Below are 17,579 nucleotides of genomic sequence, written 5' to 3'. Positions count from 1 at the left end.
CAAGGAAATAGCCTAGGCTAGAAATGTATTCCTATCAAATAGTTATGAACAGTGCAGTTATCAGAATACACGCATGATGACAAGTTTGTGCAGACCACGATAAGGACGTTGTATATGCACGTTAAAGAGAGAGAGCAAACAATAAAAATACGTAAATTGCATTAAATCAAGGGGGCAATTAAAAGCACCCTGCAAACTATTATCCAATGAGCATATTTCCAGCACTTAAACACTTTCAATAACAGCCCATACCGCCGTTCAAGTCCCCCTATCATGATGAATGAAAACAATCTGCGTGTTGATGGAATGTACTTTCTTTCTATTGACGAACACGTCCTCATCTTTTGATGGCGCAATTATTTTTATGTGCGTCCCGTCAATAGCACCGGGCATACCTGCAATTGCCATGAAGTTGGCTTTGATCCTGTGTAGTTGTTGATTGTCCAAAGGAAACCGGATAAACTGTCGGATGATATGTGGTATAGAGAGCGCGTTGATGGTTTGGTTTATGGCACGGCTGACTGATGGTTGCGATATTCCTAAATCGTCGGCATTGCAAAGTTGCATTTTCCCTGTTGCTAAATATCATAGTGTTGCCAAACATTTTATTTCCGGACTAATCGGGTTATTCCTGTTAGTCGGGGATGTTATTGCATCCCGCACTAATTCCACAACAAGTTTGATACCCTCACGATTTAGCCTATATCTCTTGATCAATTCACAGTCTTCCATTGTCTCTAAAACATTTCGTCTCGCAGCCATTTTCAGATTCTTTGTGAATAGGTCTTACTGAGTTAGGAGTCCTCTCGAGGACTTTTAAGCTCTCCTAAACTTAGGTGCTACTTTTAGGCCTAAAATACTTGGTGAATTGCTCTTAGTGAATACAATTAGGAGTCCTAAATTTAAGACTGACACGCCCATTATGTTTAGGAGTTTCTCCTAAATTCGCCAGTTAGGAGCTACTTTTAGCCGTAAGATCCTTTGTGAATACGGCCCCTGATTATTATGTCACACATGATGATCTTAACATAGAAACTACCTATGGGTAAAACGTGTGGTTGTTATACCATTGTTATCATGAACTAAAAATAAATAGGGAAATAGTATCTGGTTAAAGATGAATGGATTTCATATCCTAGAGAGGATTAGTTATATTGTGCATACTTCACAAGGTATTTACTAATGTATTTTAAAGAACTAAATTTTGAGAGATTGAATTGACTTGATAAATAAGTAATGATAGACAAGTTATATTTCCCACAAATTAGTTTGGTAAATTCAAAATAGCAGTAAAGGGGAAACTGTTAAAGTACAATGGGAAAATCATCCTAAAACACACTGAGGCAGAAAGGGGGAGACATGACAGAGTAGAACCATGTTCTGCAATCTTTTCATCATATTCATAATTTATTCTTTAACAGATTTGTATTCACCTGTGAATAGAGAAGTGATCTCATTTGTTACAATATTGATCACCATTAAAATGATAGTTTTAGGAACCACTCTATAAGACAAATCTTTCTTTGTATGGATAATGTTGAAGGGAAAACTAGTTCTGAAAAATTATAGTATTTCATTTTGGTTTCACCATTGAAACATATATTACGATACGAGAACTTTTTAGGGGGAAGTAACTGTTGTTTGTAGTCCAGAATGTAGTGTTTACAATTCCTAAAAGTTCAACTACAAACCATTGATGAAATTACTTCTGTTTTTTAATCCTTGATCAAGTAAAGGGTAATTGTTGCGTGTTCGGACAACCAGGGTTCCACACACTGCTAAAGAGTATTACATTGTTTTTTAAGTGGACCAGAATTGAAGATAAATGAGTATAATGACCTATGAGGTGCAGAACTACACAGATCCAAGTAATGGTTTGACTCAAGATAATAGTTATGTACACAAGTTTCTGAATTAGATTTATTAGACATTGTACTAATAATTAGGTGTAAATGAATTGCAGTAGTAGTACTATAAGGAAGTGAGTTTTGTACCAAGTTGCAGGAAATGTGGGAAGCAGCCGTCCCGAGGACAAGTTAGAGATATCTGACAATTAAAGTTGTAATCAAGAAGTAATAAATGATGGCGCTCCATATATGACAGATTTTTGTAGACAGAGGAAAAATGTGCTGAAATATCAAAGTCTCTGCAGAGCACGACAGATGGCCAAAAAGACTGAGACCAAATGACTAGGGCCGGGACTCGATTAAAAAAATTAGTCTAATTAATTAGAGGTTTTGTAATTAATTAATCGAAATTAATCGCATTTTTAATCACATATAAATATTTGACCTGAGAACAGTGAGAAGATGTCAATAAAGTGTGCCGTCACACAGAGGTAATTTGAATTGCTTACCGAGGTCCAATGATCCCCAGTCAGGGCAACAGATTCGACTTTCTCCAATAAATTCTCTTTATCTTCCTTTTCATTGTCATAAAGCTGCTGGATTCTTTTTGTCACTGTCTTTCTGCATGGCAGCTCATATGTTGTGTCAGACGATGCAATCTGTAGTACCTTTTGCAGCCCCTTATCTTCTACCACTCCAAGTGGTCTACAGTCGAGTGCAATCCAGTGAGCTGGTTCTTTTTCAGACGTGGACTTAGTTATCCTGGCCCTGAAACCAGTCATCTGGTTGAGTGTGGGTTGGGTGTGGTTCATACTTGTCAAACCTCCCGATTTTCGCGGGAGACTCTCGATTTCATTGCCCTCTCCCGGTTTCCTCCCGGGGTCATATTTCTCCCGCATTTCTCCCGATTTCTGACAAAATCAGATTTACACACGACTGTTTCCACTCGGACTTTAATACAGCTACAGCATTGTTTGGTTTCCATGGTAACACGTCTCTTTAGTAGCGCGCGCAACTCAAAGTCTGAGAGGGTGAGGCAGATACTCATAGAAAACAGATAAAAGAATCGACAACTACTCTACTCTCTGCTCACTCCTTTCCTGTAAAATGCAGGTCCAGTCCACACATATGCTCCATCAAGGACGGTGCTACAGGCCGCAAGGCAGTGCACTTACAACTAGAATAAGCATGTTAATGTTAATCTAACAGCTCCGGCGATCCACTAGCATCCCCCCCCCCCCCCCCCCCCCCCCCATTTGGCATTTTGAAATGCTCCCGATTTCTGAGGGCAACTATGGTGTGGGTCCTTGTACTCGGAGTCGGGCTAACATCCAAGCTAGCTTCCACGCTAGCTGCTATATGTTTTTGCCTTGAGGTGATACTTGAGGCGTGATGTGCTGCGGTGATATGCGAATTCCTTTTTGCATAATTTGCATACAACCGTGCTCTTATCGACGCTTCCATCCGTCCGTTTTTTAAAACAAAATGTCCCCTCCACGGGGCCAACCAAAGCGGTCTCATCAGCTTCTTCGTTCATGTTTGACTATTCTTCACTGTGGTTTGTTGTTGTCTGAAGTCATGAACGTTAGTTGGTGCTCCAGTATAATCGGTACGCCTGAAACTCATCCAGTGAGAAATGTTCCGTTGGGCAAAAATAAGTGCGATTAAAATGCGTTATTTTTTTTAACGCGTTAATGTTTGTGTAATTAATTAATCTTAATTAACGCGTTAAAGTCCCGGCCCTACAAATGACATTTGACCCTGACTGACAGTGTGACTTGAGAAAAGCACTGTCAATGACTGACTCTGGGGTGCACCTGACCAAGACTTTACAACCTGACAGAGTGAATGTGAATGAATGTCTGCATGTGATCAGTGCAACTGCATGATTCTAAAACAATAACTAACCAAGCATGTCTTTGGACTAACACATTATTCTGGAGCTCCAAGGGAAACGAGAGGTTTCCTAAAAAATGTTGACATGTTTCTAATATTGATTGAGTTATAACAGGTAACACAGATGCAGAATCAGTGGCCGAGGGGCTACTGTGAGAGGTGTAATTCCAGAATGGGAATACCAGAGAAGTTGACCTGTGATAATGAAACCATTTTGTAATATGTCAACAGGTATTAGAGTACCTGAGGTTTGAAATGTAGAAAGAACATATTACAGTTAAGTTAAAACATAGTAATGTAATGAGATAGAATTTAATTTAGACAACATCTTTTAACTAGCCTGGTAAAGAAGTAAAAGCCATATACTTTATTGTTTAGGTCATTATGGGGATGTAAATGTAATTTAAATTCATAATAGAAAGACAGCTTGATATTATCTAAACACTGGTGGGTGAAACACCTGAGGGCCCAGGAGCCCTGAGCATAGACTGGAGGGGTGGGTATCAGATTTCTCCACACAGGTTCCTGACGCCTAAGGGGGACTCGAGGAGCAGGAGGCCGACACAGCGGAGTTCGTCTGGCTGAAGGTCGTCAGGTCTAGGTGGCTCAACCCCAGGTTCTCCGGCCCACTGAGTGACCCAGAGGACATCTCATGCCGTCCGCCGAGGAGCAAAGGGGGACATCTGGTACTACTGGAGCCAGTGTGCGGCAAGGAAATCACCTGGAAGGACCCAGACATATCAGGACGGACCTGGCTATCGTCAACGAGGACATCCCTACAGCAGACGACTCGGAAGCTGTCATCAGCGCACTGGAGGAGAAGGACCTCGCGGACATCCCTACAGCAGACGACTCGGAAGCGGCTGTCAGCGGGCTGGGGGACTTGTCGAGGCAGCAGAGGAGTCTACTTCTCTCTGATCAGATTCATCAGTTCCACCTTTGAAGGAAAGGCCGCATCTCCCCCTCCCTATCAGCTACCCTTGTTGGCGTATTCCGCTGAAGGGAGGGGGGGGGGGGGCCCTGAGGATTCAACCACACACAAGGATGCTGCTTTCTGGCACTCAGGTTCGCCCTCTAATAGTTCCTTCACTGACATGAAAAGTTGTGTTCTGTTCCCAAAGGTTTAATGTAGGGGGACAGACACAGTGGCAAAGAAGGACCGTAGTTATGTTTCCAATGTCTTATGTAAATTGATCTTTTGTTAGAAAGATCAAAAGGGGGATTTGTGATATATTTACTTTAATGTCACCTTATATAGAATGTGTGTTAAACTTGTGATTTCTGCCTTGCAGATACCAAAAAGAGGCCCCTTGAGTCTCTGTTAATTATCAATAGTCCTTGCAATTAACAGTGGAATTCCCAGAGACATTTTCCTTACATATAATGCAGTTAAATTATTGTTAGTTAATGATGCACATCCTGCAGGCCTTGAGAATTGAATCACACAGTTAAACGAGACCATAGTCCTTTGTTCTCATTTTTAAATGTATTCAATCCAGATAGCTGACTTTTAGGTGAGAAGAACGTCAGGGAAGACCTTAGGGCATGGGAACAGTTAACTTCTTTTGGTTGAATGATTCTGTGGCCGTCATGGGACGATGGCGTTTGGATATTTACAAGTATGGCTTTCATAAAGAAAAACAGGTGACTGTTGTGTGACAAGAAACATGATAGGATGTGTGTGTGTGTTGAAGATGTTTAGGGGGAATGAGTATGTGTACTGTGAAAGAGTCCTTTGTCATGACTCCAAATCATTGATTGCGGGATCTGCCTAAGGGCAGAGGGACAAACACACACACGCACAGGAGCGAAACAGATGGAATCAACAAACTGCTGACTCACTGCCTGGGGTCCAGCCCAGAAGTGAAACCTACCAATGGAACACTGCCAACTCACTGGTTAGCTCGCTCAGAAGTGAACTCGCCAATAAACAAATAGCTAAGGAAGAGAAAGCGACAAAACTCCTCCCCACCTCAACTGTGTATAAATGTTGTGATCATTTTGAAGATCGGCGCTCTTGTTTTTGACTGGCCGTGCCTGAGAAGTGTCTCACGCGGTGGTAGAACTTGGGCCCGGAGCATTCTGCATTTTGAAGCTGCTGTTGCAGAGTGCTTCGTGATTAGGTGATTAGGTGATGTATTGTATGTTTTACCATTAAAACAGATTATTGTTTAACCCTTATCCTGGTGCTTTGACTTTTCCTTCTTTGAGAACCCGCTCATAGAGGAACGGCGCGGAGCAGAGGTTCTGCCCCAACAACACACACACACACACTCCACTCTGTGACCTTGTTTGGTGATTTGGTGAGAAATTGAAATAATGTTGATTACTGGAGTCATGCAGTATTATGTGTTTAATGGGGCGTTGAGAGGGAGATGGGACAAAGAAGAGATTTAGAGAGGGACTGCAGATCTGTGTCAGAAAGGCATCTTATTCAGAGTGAGCCATGGAGCTGTTGTTGCTGTTTTTATCAGTACAGTTCATTACTAATGGGTTTTAAATTGCAGTCTTTCAATAACAAATTGGTGGAAGTTACAGTAGCTTATTTATCATAAAAGAAACCAGTTTGACCCCTACTACCTTGAAACTGTTATCTTTATTGAGCAAAGCAGTTCCAGTTCATGTCGCATTTTTTACTTTTACTGGACTTTACTGTTCTCATACTATATACACTAATTCTGGACTATAATATTTTGTTAGCTCTATCCTTAACCCCTTTTCTAAAGCGTTTAGTATCTTTTATAAATACTTATGCTTTCATAGTTATCTTGCATGATCCTTGATCGATCAGTATGCCGTCATGTCTCCACTAGCTTACTTACTTCAGTTAGCCTACATTTATAATAGATGAGAGCAATCCTCCCTCTGTAACTCACTCCCACAACCCATCAAAGACTGCACTGACCTCACCACCTTAAAAAAACTCACCTCTTCAATCTGGCTTTTAATGTTTGATTGTTGTTGTATTGCTTGATTTTAATTTGACTTTAACTATATTTATTTCTTGTACTTTTTTTTTCACTATCTCTGTAAAGCGACTTTGAGCACCTGTAAAAGCGCTTACAAAATAAATCTATTATTATTACGTCACTGCCCTAGTGAAATCATGGCCCCGCCCACTTTCCGGTGAAAACAAAGGTCGAAACCAAGTGATTTTTCCTGCCTAAAAGCAGCGGTGTCGTGTATTGCCTGACAAACAACAAAAGAGATCCAAATGTGGCAGGATGAGAGTCCTAATTCCTTGTAAAGCATATTCTCCTTGTTTGGCTCTTGTAAGCATATCACCACCAGGGGGCACCCTATAAAAGGGCAGAGGTTTCTAGCTGGCTGTCTCTTGTTTGTTGGTACACAGACCCGCCCCACTTGCGTGTTTGCCGTGTTTGCTTCCGCCACCAGTGCAGGTATGTTGCAGTAGCATTGTTCGCTTCAGGAAAGGTTCTGCAATTCAAATTTACCAGCGTATTGATACTTAGTCCTGCATTGCCTCACCTAGTGGAGGATCCTCCGTGTGCAGCCTGTCAACGCAGCCATGAAAAGCATGAAGCTCTCCCCTCTCTGCGTTATCGATAGGAAAGCCTGATCCGTATGTGCGCTGTACGGCGATCTATTTAGTCAATCCACCTTATTACTTTTATTGATATTAACGCTGTATTTGTATTTATTCCTAAACCTAGGGCCAATCCAATGGTTAAGGGACATCTGCTGTTTTGCTTCACCGGGGAAAGTATGTTTATCGGCAGTAACGTCACAACTGCTGTTTATCCTGCCTAGATGTTTGGGCTACCGTTACCACATTGTTGCTTCTGATTGCTGCTTCTGGCCAGCTTGCGTCGCCTACTGCGGAGGCTCGCTCACCAGTTAAAGTGCTGCTTTAACTGCCCGCCTTCCTGCTGCCTTGCTTGGGCCGACACTCGAAGTGTGGAAGTCACTGAACTCTGGGGCTAACTCCCTCTATAACTTGTCCTTACTTTGGCCGACTTGATTTAAATTAGTTTGTTTATTTTTGTTTAACTGAACCTTTGCTTTTGTGATTTGTTTTATCCTTAAATGTTTCCACAAGTTATCTGCTTATGAGAACATATTTGATATTGTGTTTGTTTATTACTTTGATTTATGTATTTAGCCCCCATTAACTGCATTTCCCTCTTTGTTTCCCTACTTAGTTACTGAGAGCTGAAGGTGGTGGTGCTGGTGTCCAAGGTGGTGATTTTCCTCTCTTCTTTTGTGTGTGATATGCTCCCCCGGGATTTGATTTCCTGCACGTATGACTGGGGTGATTTAAGTTTGGTTTGTTTCGGGATCCTTCCGCTCACTCGTCGACCCTATCCCCCCCACTGGTAAGCCTCAGCCCCAAATTCATTGTTCCCCTTTGTGCTACAGCCCTGTGCGACTGTTTTTTGAACTGCATTTTAACTATTGACCACGTCTCCTGCTCCATTAGTATTCGAATCTACGTGTCTTCTCTATAACTGAAAACAATCTGTTAATATTTCCTTGGGTGAAACTCCCAAGGTGGCGTTGTCGGAATTGTGAATGGTGTAATCAAACCAACTTTAACAAATACATTCACCTATCCTCCCCTCTGCGGCTACTGCCACAAACTGGTGTTGTCGGCAGGATTTACTTTTTGAGAGCAGAGACGTGTGTTTCAATTATTTTTATTATTATTAGTGTTGCATTGTGGCCATTGCTAGAAGCTAGTTTACCCTGTATTAATTGTGTTATATTGTGTTCCGAAGCAAAACAGCAGTTGGTTTCTTGTGGACCTTTGGTAAGTCAGGGTTTATTATTGTGTATTGCCTGTCTATTTTGGTGCCCTATCTCAACTGAATTAGCAACGGTGTAGCTATGGAGGGAGAGTTACAAGAGTTGAGGGATTTAGTTGCCCGGTTAAAAGCAGACAATGAGAGGCTGTTGCAGGTACGGGCTGTGGAGGTGCCTGGTCCTAGTGCTGCACCTTTAACTGCTACTGTTCCCCCTTCTAATCCTTCCAATGCTAGTGCCCCTTCAGCGGATAGACTGGTTTTTGTGCCCCGAGATAGGAAATGTCCCATGTTTAGGGGAAGATCAGGAATAGGGTTGAGTGAGTGGATCGAGGAAATACAAGCTTGTATGAGAGCGCGCCGTTTGGCTGCATCCGATCAGGCATTTTTCTTGTTTGACCATCTTGAAGGAGAGGCCCGTGATGAGATACAATGCAGAGCGGGAAGACCCTGTCAAAAATAATTGCTGTGTTGAAAGAGCTGTATGGTTGTTCTGATTCTTACGTAGCTTTACAAGAGGCTTTCTTCTCCCGACGGCAGCAAGAAGGAGAGACTTTGCAGGAATTCTCCCTTGCGTTGCTTAGTCTTATGTCATCTGTAAAGCAGCGGGCTCCTGATGACATGCAAAATGCAGAGGTTTTGCTACGCGACCAATTTGTAGAACATGTCATTAATTGTGCATTGCGACGAGAGTTAAAACAGTTTGTGCGTCGGCAACCTGCTGCGGCATTACTTGATGCTAGGGCGGAAGCAATCAGGTGGGAACGTGAGGGTTTGCCTGGTGGCAATAGGGGCCGAAGTCACTCTGTCCCTTTAGTTCTTGGTCTACAGTATGGAGTTCAGGGTGATCCTCAGGTGGTGACTGGCTCGCAGGTGTCTGAAATGAGAGAGATGCTAAAACTCCAGCAAGAGCAGCTTAACACGCTTACTCAAAGTATTTCTCGTTTCCAGGGCTCTTAGCTGCGCAGTCGCCCCCCCTATAGTGGACCCATCATTTGTAGACGTTGCCAGTTATCCGGTCATTTGGCCAGAGAGTGCGATGGGGTACGTGCTGCTCCTCGTGCTCGGCCGTCCTCCCCTGCTCAACAGTCTAGCGGGCAGCGCCGTTTCACTCAGTCATCGGAAAACTAGCCACCGCCGAATAACAGAGCCACAGTTCGGGGGGTGGAGTCACAGGCTCAGGAGAAGTTTCTAAGCTCATGTCGTCTTGTCCACATTTAGATGTAAGCATGGGTGGAGTTGAGGTTCCTTGTTTGGTAGATACTGGGTCCATGGTGTCTACAATCACAGAGAGCTTTTTCCACCAGCATTTTGAGCCCTGGAGCAAGGAGAGGCTCCAATCTTGTCACTGGCTGCAGCTCAGAGCAGCCAATGGGTTGGCCATCCCTTACATCGGCTACTTGGAGCTAGAAGTTGAGCTTTGTGGAAAGGTAATGGCAAGCTGTGGTGTGTTGGTGGTCAAGGACCCCCTCGGTGGTGTCTCTTCTGCAGTTCCTGGTATTCTGGGGATGAATATAATTTGCAGATGTTACAAAGAGCTCTTTGGCCAGCATGGGTTGGCCTTGTTTTCTTTGCCTCCTGTATCGGAGGCCCCCGAATCATTCATTCAGGCTTTGCAAAAATGCCATCAGGCCAGTATGCAGGCCCCTCCTGATATTTCAGGAGGGGTAAAAGTGCGTGGAAGGAAGGCTTGTCGTATCCCTGGTGGCATGATGAAGATTGTTGCAGCCACATGCTCAGAGCAGTACTCAAGTGGCACTGTGTTATTTGAGCCCTTGGATTCGGGTCTTCCGGCTGGATTGCTTGCCTCTCCAGCTCTGGTTCGGGTGGAAAGGGGCACCGCCTACATCACTATTGTGAACGTATAGGCTCTGCAGACGTGTTGCTCTATCCCCGCACACTGGTAGGCACACTCGATGAAGTTAGGCTGGTCAACTTGCCTGTTGGTGTCACCGAAGTACCATCCAGTGTGGCCAGAGTGGCATCCCAGGCTGCCTTTCCCTCTGTGCCTGACCAGCTGGATGCTCTAGACCTGTCTTCCTTGCCTGCTGAAGAACAGGTTAAGGTACGGTCTCTTTTGACAAAGCACACATCTGTCTTTTCTGCTCACGAGGGGGACTTGAGTTGCACCACCTTGATCTCTCATGACATCCCTCTTCTTGATGACGTCCCCGTGAAGCAACGCTATAGGCGCATTCCCCCGTCTGAGTAAGAGTTAGTGAAGGAGCACATCAACCAGCTTCTTGAGTCACAGATCATAAGAGAGAGTTGCTGCCCCTACGCATCCCCCATCGTGTTAGTGAAAAAGAAGGATGGTAGCCTGCGCATGTGCGTAGACTACAGGCAGCTGAACAGCAAAACCAGGAAAGATGCTTTTCCTCTCCCTCGAATGGAAGAGTCCCTTGATGCGCTGACGGGTGCCAGTGGGTATAACCAGGTACCAGTTGCAGAAACAGACCGGCCAAATCTGCGTTTTGCACCCCGTTTGGCCTCTTTGAGTGGAATCGGATGCCCTTTGGACTCTGCAATGCTCCTGGCACTTTCCAAAGATTGACGCAGTGGATCTTCGGGGACCAACAATGCCAATCTTTGCTTTTATACCTTGATGACATCGTGGTATTCTCTTCCACCGTGGATCAACATATTGAGAGGTTGGAGGTCGTGCTGAAGGTACGGCATGAAGGCTTAAAGGCTAAGCTCTAAAAGTGTGCTTTCTTCCAGCGAGAGGTGCGTTACCTGGGCCATTTGATTTCTGACCATGGTGTCTCTACTGATCCCAGCAAACAGGAGGTGGTAGCCAGTTGGCAGACCCCCCCTACCATCTCTGGACTGCGGTCGTTCCTTGGTTTTGCCAGTTACTACCGTAGGTTTGTGGAGGGCTTTGCAAAATTGGTGACCCTCTACATATGTTGGTTGCTGAGTTGGGAGGCACCAAGTCCAAAAGGAGATCAGAGCGTGAAATTGCTGGGAACTGGACTGAGGTGTGTCATAGGAGCATTGAGGCTCTCAAAAACAAAGCACACCACGGCACCTGTGCTTGCCTATGCTGACTTCTCCCTCCCATTCATTCTGGAGGTTGACGCAAGCTTTGGTGGCCTCGGAGCTGTGTTATCACAGGAGCAAGGTGGTAAGGTCAGGCCTATAGCTTATGCCAGCAGAGGTCTGAGGCCCACTGAACGCAACTCTGCCAACTACAGCTCCATGAGGCTGGAGTTCTTGGGGCTCAAGTGGGCCATGACCGAGAAATTCAGGGAATATCTGCTTGGTCATAAATGTGTTTTCTTCACTGACAACAATCCACTTAGCCACCTGTCCACGGCAAAGCTTGGAGCCACTGAACAACGTTGGGCAGCCCAACTTGCGTCTTTCAACTTTGAGATTAAGTACCGCTCTGGTAGAAGTAAAGGAAATGCTGATGCCCTGTCCCGTCAGCACCCACCAGGGGTGCAAGATCTTGAAGCCATGCTCCCTAGCACATTGCTCCCCTTGCCTTTACGGCAAGCCTTGCCAGTAGCAAAGGCAATGCAAACGGCTGTCATAGCCCTGCCTCATCATACACAGTCTGATATGGAGGCACTCCAGCAAGCGGACCCTCTCCTTCAGGAACTTTTGGTGTTCTGGAGAAGGAAGCAGCGTCCTAGCAATGATGAGAGGAAGCAGTTGTCCCGACAAGCATTGGCACTGCTCCGCCAATGGGACTGGTTAGTTGAGAGGAGTGGGGTCCTCTATCGCCAGATCTTTCGCTCTGATGGGGCTGAAGCAGTTCTGCAGCTGCTTTTGCCAGCTGCTTTGAGAGAGCAGGTGCTCACCGAAGTCCACCAGAGGCATGGCCACCAAGGTATTGAAAGAACCTTGGAGCTACTTAGGCAGCGGTGTTACTGGCCAGGTATGTCCTCCGAGGTGGTACATTGGTGCAGCAGTTGTGAGAGGTGTCAAATTGCCAAGGACACTCGACCAGCGGCTCGTGCTCCCATGGGACACTTGCTTGCTTCTAGACCTAATGAAATTCTAGCGATTGACTTTACTGTCTTGGAACCCACCTATAGTAGGTTGGAAAATGTCCTTGTTATTACAGACATTTTTAGCAAGTACACTTTGGCCTTTGCCACCCGTGACCAACGAGCCTCCACTGTGGCTCAAGTTCTGGTCACAGAATGGTTTTCAAAGTTTGGTGTCCCAGCCTGTATACATTCAGACCAGGGCCGAAACTTTGAGAGCATTCTTATCCAACAACTTTGCAGCCTCTATAACATCGAAAAAATCTTGCACTACTCCCTACCATCCAGCAGGCAATGGTCAATGTGAACGGTTCAACCGAACCCTTCACAACTTGCTGCGTACTCTGCCTGTGTCTCGGAAACAGGATTGGAACTCCTGCTTGCCACAACTACTGTATTCTTACAACACTACTCCCCATCAGTCAACTGGTGAATCTCCATTCTTGTTGATGTTTGGACAAGAGCCAAGGCTCCCAGTTGATTTTCTGTTGGGTAGAGTCCCTGATCCAGTCGGTGGTCCTGTCCATGAGTGGATTCAGGAGCATCAGGCAAAATTGCAAATTGCCTTTGAAGGAGCTCAAGAGAGGTTAAACACTGCAGCAGAGCGCAGAAAGAGGTGCCATGACCAGTATGTCAAAAATGTCCCATTGAACGAGGGCCAGTTAGTTTGGTTGCGAGATTGTGGTGCAAGAGGGCGCCATAAGATCAGAGATATTTGGAGTTCTGTCAGATATATAGTGGTGAAAGCACCAAAAGGCGGTTCGGTGTACACGATTGCACCTGCAAACGACCTGACCAAAACCAAACAGGTCCACCGCACTCTGTTGAAAGCTGTGGTTGGAACACACTCTCCAGAATGTCCCTGTCCCTCTCTCAATTCCTCCTGTCTCACCACAGTCAGATGGTGAGCTTTCCTCTGATGGTGACCTATGGGTTTCAAGAAATGAAGCTCCGAATCCTCCTTCTACAAGATCACCTGTGGTGACCCAGAAAACCCCTTGGTTGCTGTTTCCACCATCTGACGAAGCCTCCATTGAGGCCGGCCCTACGGTAGCTCTCACTGCCATGCCAGAATTGCCTTCGTCCCGCTTGGCTATCCCTCCAGCCACTTGCCCTGATTCTAGCGCAGTGACATTGCGACGGACAGCACGGTCAACCGCTGGGCAGCATCCTAATGTCCATCATCTCCCGAGAGCGTTGGGAGAATTGGCGCCTGTGGTCCCGTGTCTAACTCTGTGTCGGTTATCTTTAGACCTTGGAATTAGGTTGGCTAACATTGGCTTGGATTCATTCATCGTCGGGACGACGATACAAATAGGGGGGGTAGATTGTGGCAGGATGAGAGTCCTAATTCCTTGTAAAGCATATTCTCCTTGTTTGGCTCTTGCAAGCATATCACCACCAGGGGGCACCCTATAAAAGGGCAGAGGTTTCTAGCTGGCTGTCTCTTGTTTGTTGGTACACAAATTATTTTTGTTTAACTGAACCTTTGCTTTTGTGATTTGTTTTATCTTTAAATGTTTACACAAGTTATCTGCTTATGAGAACATATTTGATATCGTATTTAGCCCCCATTAACTGCGTTTCCCTCTTTGTTTCCCTACTTAGTTACTGAGAGCTGAAGGTGGTGGTGCTGGTGTCCAAGGTGGTGGTTTTCCTCACTTCTTTTGTGTGTGATGTGCTCCCCCGGGATTTGATTTCCTGCACGTATGACTGGGGTGATTTAAGTTTGGTTTGTTTGGGGATCCTTCCACACAAACTCGTCGACCCTATCCCCACACTGGTAAGCCTCAGCCCCTAATTCATTGTTCCCCTTTGTGCTACAGCCCTGTGCGACTGTTTTTTTAACTGCATTTTAACTATTGACTTGTGCTAAATAAAATTGTATATTTTTGATAAATTGACACCACGTCTCCTGCTCTATTAGTATTCGAACCTACGTGTCTTCTCTATAACTGAAAATAAAGTGTTAATATTTCCTTGGGTGAAACTCCCAAGGTGGCGTTGTCGGAATTGTGAATGGTGTAATCAAACCAACTTTAACAAATACATTCACCTATCCTCCCCTCTGCGACTACTGCCACAAACTGGCGTTGTCAGAATTGTGAATGGTGTAATCAAACCAACTTTAACAAATACATTCACCTATCCTCCCCTCTGCGGCTACTGCCACAAACTGGCGTTGTCGGAATTGTGAATGGTGTAATCAAACCAACTTTAACAAATACATTCACCTATCCTCCCCTCTGCGGCTACTGCCACACAAAGAAAAAAAAGTCCTTACTTAAAAAAAAAAGAAGAACTGTGGCTTCAGGTCATCCACAGGGTGGACCAACGGGACCTGGTCAGGTAAATGCCAATCGTCAAAACTGTTTTAATGTTAAAAGTACAAAATAAAAAACACTGACAAGCCAAAGATATCCGGATTAAGTGTTAGACTGCTGCCTGCGCCTCACATTGATCCCCTGTTGAAACCATACTGTTGCTGATCATCGATCAAATTACATCATGTAACTGTTTGCCTGACTAAACATCGTTTTTGGGCTCCTTGTAGATGAAAACATTTCACAGTCTTCAAAATGTTTTGATGTGATAATCAAAAATCTTAGTATGTGTATTTACCAGAGGTGGGGACTCGAGTCACATGACTTGACTCGAGTCAGACTCGAGTCGCATATTTTTTTACTTGAGACTTGCTTGACTAACATTGATAAAAGACTTGACTTGACTTTGACTTGATATTCATGACTTGAGACTGGACTTAAGCTTGAGATAGATGACTTGAAAGGACTTGAATGTTTAAAATTAAATATTTGCGTTTGTTTTTGTAGTGAGATATTACGTTTAGTTTTTTCGAAAAACGTGATTATAGCGTCATGCGCGCAAACCTGGCAACCCACTAGAAGGCAGGAGTCTCAGTTAACATCGGAGCGGCTAGCTTTACTCCAAAAATAGTTAAGTTTGGATTCAAGGATTATTTTGTCGATGACGGTAATAAGAAGAGAACAGCGGTACGCAGGGTCACTACAACAAACCCCACAGAGAAAGGTGCGTGCATGTGTTGTGTTAGCTAGAAAGCTAACGTTAAGTTTAAGCTACGTTAGACTTGGTTTCAAATCGATTAAGCATTGCAAAGAGAAGACAAAACGGTAAATTAACACTAGAACGGCCAATTTTGACTAACCCTGATACTGACGGGCTGTTAGGAGAGGGAGAGAGAGAGAGAAGCCTTGTTCATTTCCCCTGTGTTATTATCAGAAGTTACTGTACACCTTTGAATAATGTAGTTCATCTACTTTTAGTAGTTTGTTTAAATGTTTTAATTATGTTTTTTTTTTTGTAGAAGTGATTTATTGTAAAATGAATCTGAACTTTTGATCTGAGGCAATTTCTAAATTAACCCAATTAACTGAGTTTTAAATCGCCCTACTTAGTTTATTAGGAAATTATGAAGAGGAACAAATTAAATGATTTGAAAATGATATCTATGTAGGTGCTGACGCTGTTGGCGGTTCTAGTGTTAACAGAAATGTAAATTAAATATGTGTAATGGCAAATGCCATATATGATTTTCTTACCTGGAATTCTGCCTTTTTGAACAGACTTTTTGAGTCCTAGCTATATTGTCTGCAGTTCTAGGGTTAATATGAATCTAATATGTTTGTCATCGGTCTAAATTAGACTTCAAATGATTAACTGTGTATGTAATGAAGATCATAGTGTGGGTTGAATCCATTTTCATAACCACTGTCTGATTTAAATGCAGAAACTGGGCTTATTCATCAGAATTTCGTATGACTCTATTTGACTTGCTTGACCTGAGCAATGACTTGACTTGACTTACTTGACTCTCACCACAGTGACTTGGGACTTGCTTGATACTTGTAGGTCAAGACTTGAGACTTGCTCATGACTTGCACATGTATGACTTACTCCCACCTCTGGTATTTACTGCAAGTCAGATGGCAGCGCATGTTTTCACCCAAAATGGGCGGGGCATTACATATAGGGAACATGACTTGCTCTCATGTATGCCCACATTATTAAAGAACGTTTTTAACTAGTTTAAATTATTCAATGAGACAATCCTTATCGTTTTAAATAGTTCCCATCGTTGAAAGACAACATTAAAAAGGCTTCTTCTGATTGAATGTAATTGATTTATATGTAAATATTAATAAATATGATCCAGTTTAGGGTTGCAATCAACGATTTTTCCTCAAGAAAAAATACATTCACAATTGAATAAAATAAGGAAGAGCTTTTTTATATTTTAGAAAGTGCCGGTGAAATATTTTAATTAGTGCTCAACAACATTTCTAAATGTGATGAGTGTTATTAAGATGTTCTGTCATTTTCTTTTATATAAATGCATCTTCAGCTATAGCCTTGTGTAATGTCTTCAAACAGATTGTGTTGACAACAGATGTTTGTGTCATCACTGCCTGATATCTTTATTCTTGTTACACATCTGATTTATAATTTATTTAATCAGTTTGTGTTGTTTGCTTGTTGTTTTACTTTGGTTGCATTGTTGTTGTTGTCCGTACATCTCAAGGGGTTTAATCTGATACAGAATACATTCAAACTGAATTGGCCATTATTGTATTAGTGCATTAAACAATAAACTATATGTCACTGTGCAAATATTCATTAATCAAAGAATACATGAAAAAAACGAGTACGACATGAATGTGTAATGATTACTGAATACGATATTCAAGGATAGTGCACATCTAATGGAAGTTAAATAGTTTTGCACATACCAAAATTATTCCTCTGTCATTAGAGTCAGTCAAATAGATTTATTGGATTTATTTTGTTAAATGATTGCCTTGAGCGATATACTGAAAAGGGGTTGGGAACTGGTGTCGTGTCTTACGCAGCGTCCACACGGCGGCGTGCGTTGAAGCTTGCCGGTGGGCATGTCTGAAACTCGACCAACAACCAATCACATGAATATCCCGCCCCGGACACACGAGCACACGGTTTGATTGGCTACAGCTTGTACAGGCATATGATTTGATTGGCTGACGCTTCCGCCGAACCTTCAAAAGTTGAACATTGCTCAACTT

Source organism: Notothenia rossii (genome assembly GCF_949606895.1).
Source record: "Notothenia rossii genome assembly, chromosome: 3".
Lineage (NCBI taxonomy): Eukaryota > Metazoa > Chordata > Actinopteri > Perciformes > Nototheniidae > Notothenia > Notothenia rossii.
The sequence above is the reverse complement of the archived record's forward strand: the minus strand, read 5'-3'. Positions refer to the sequence as shown.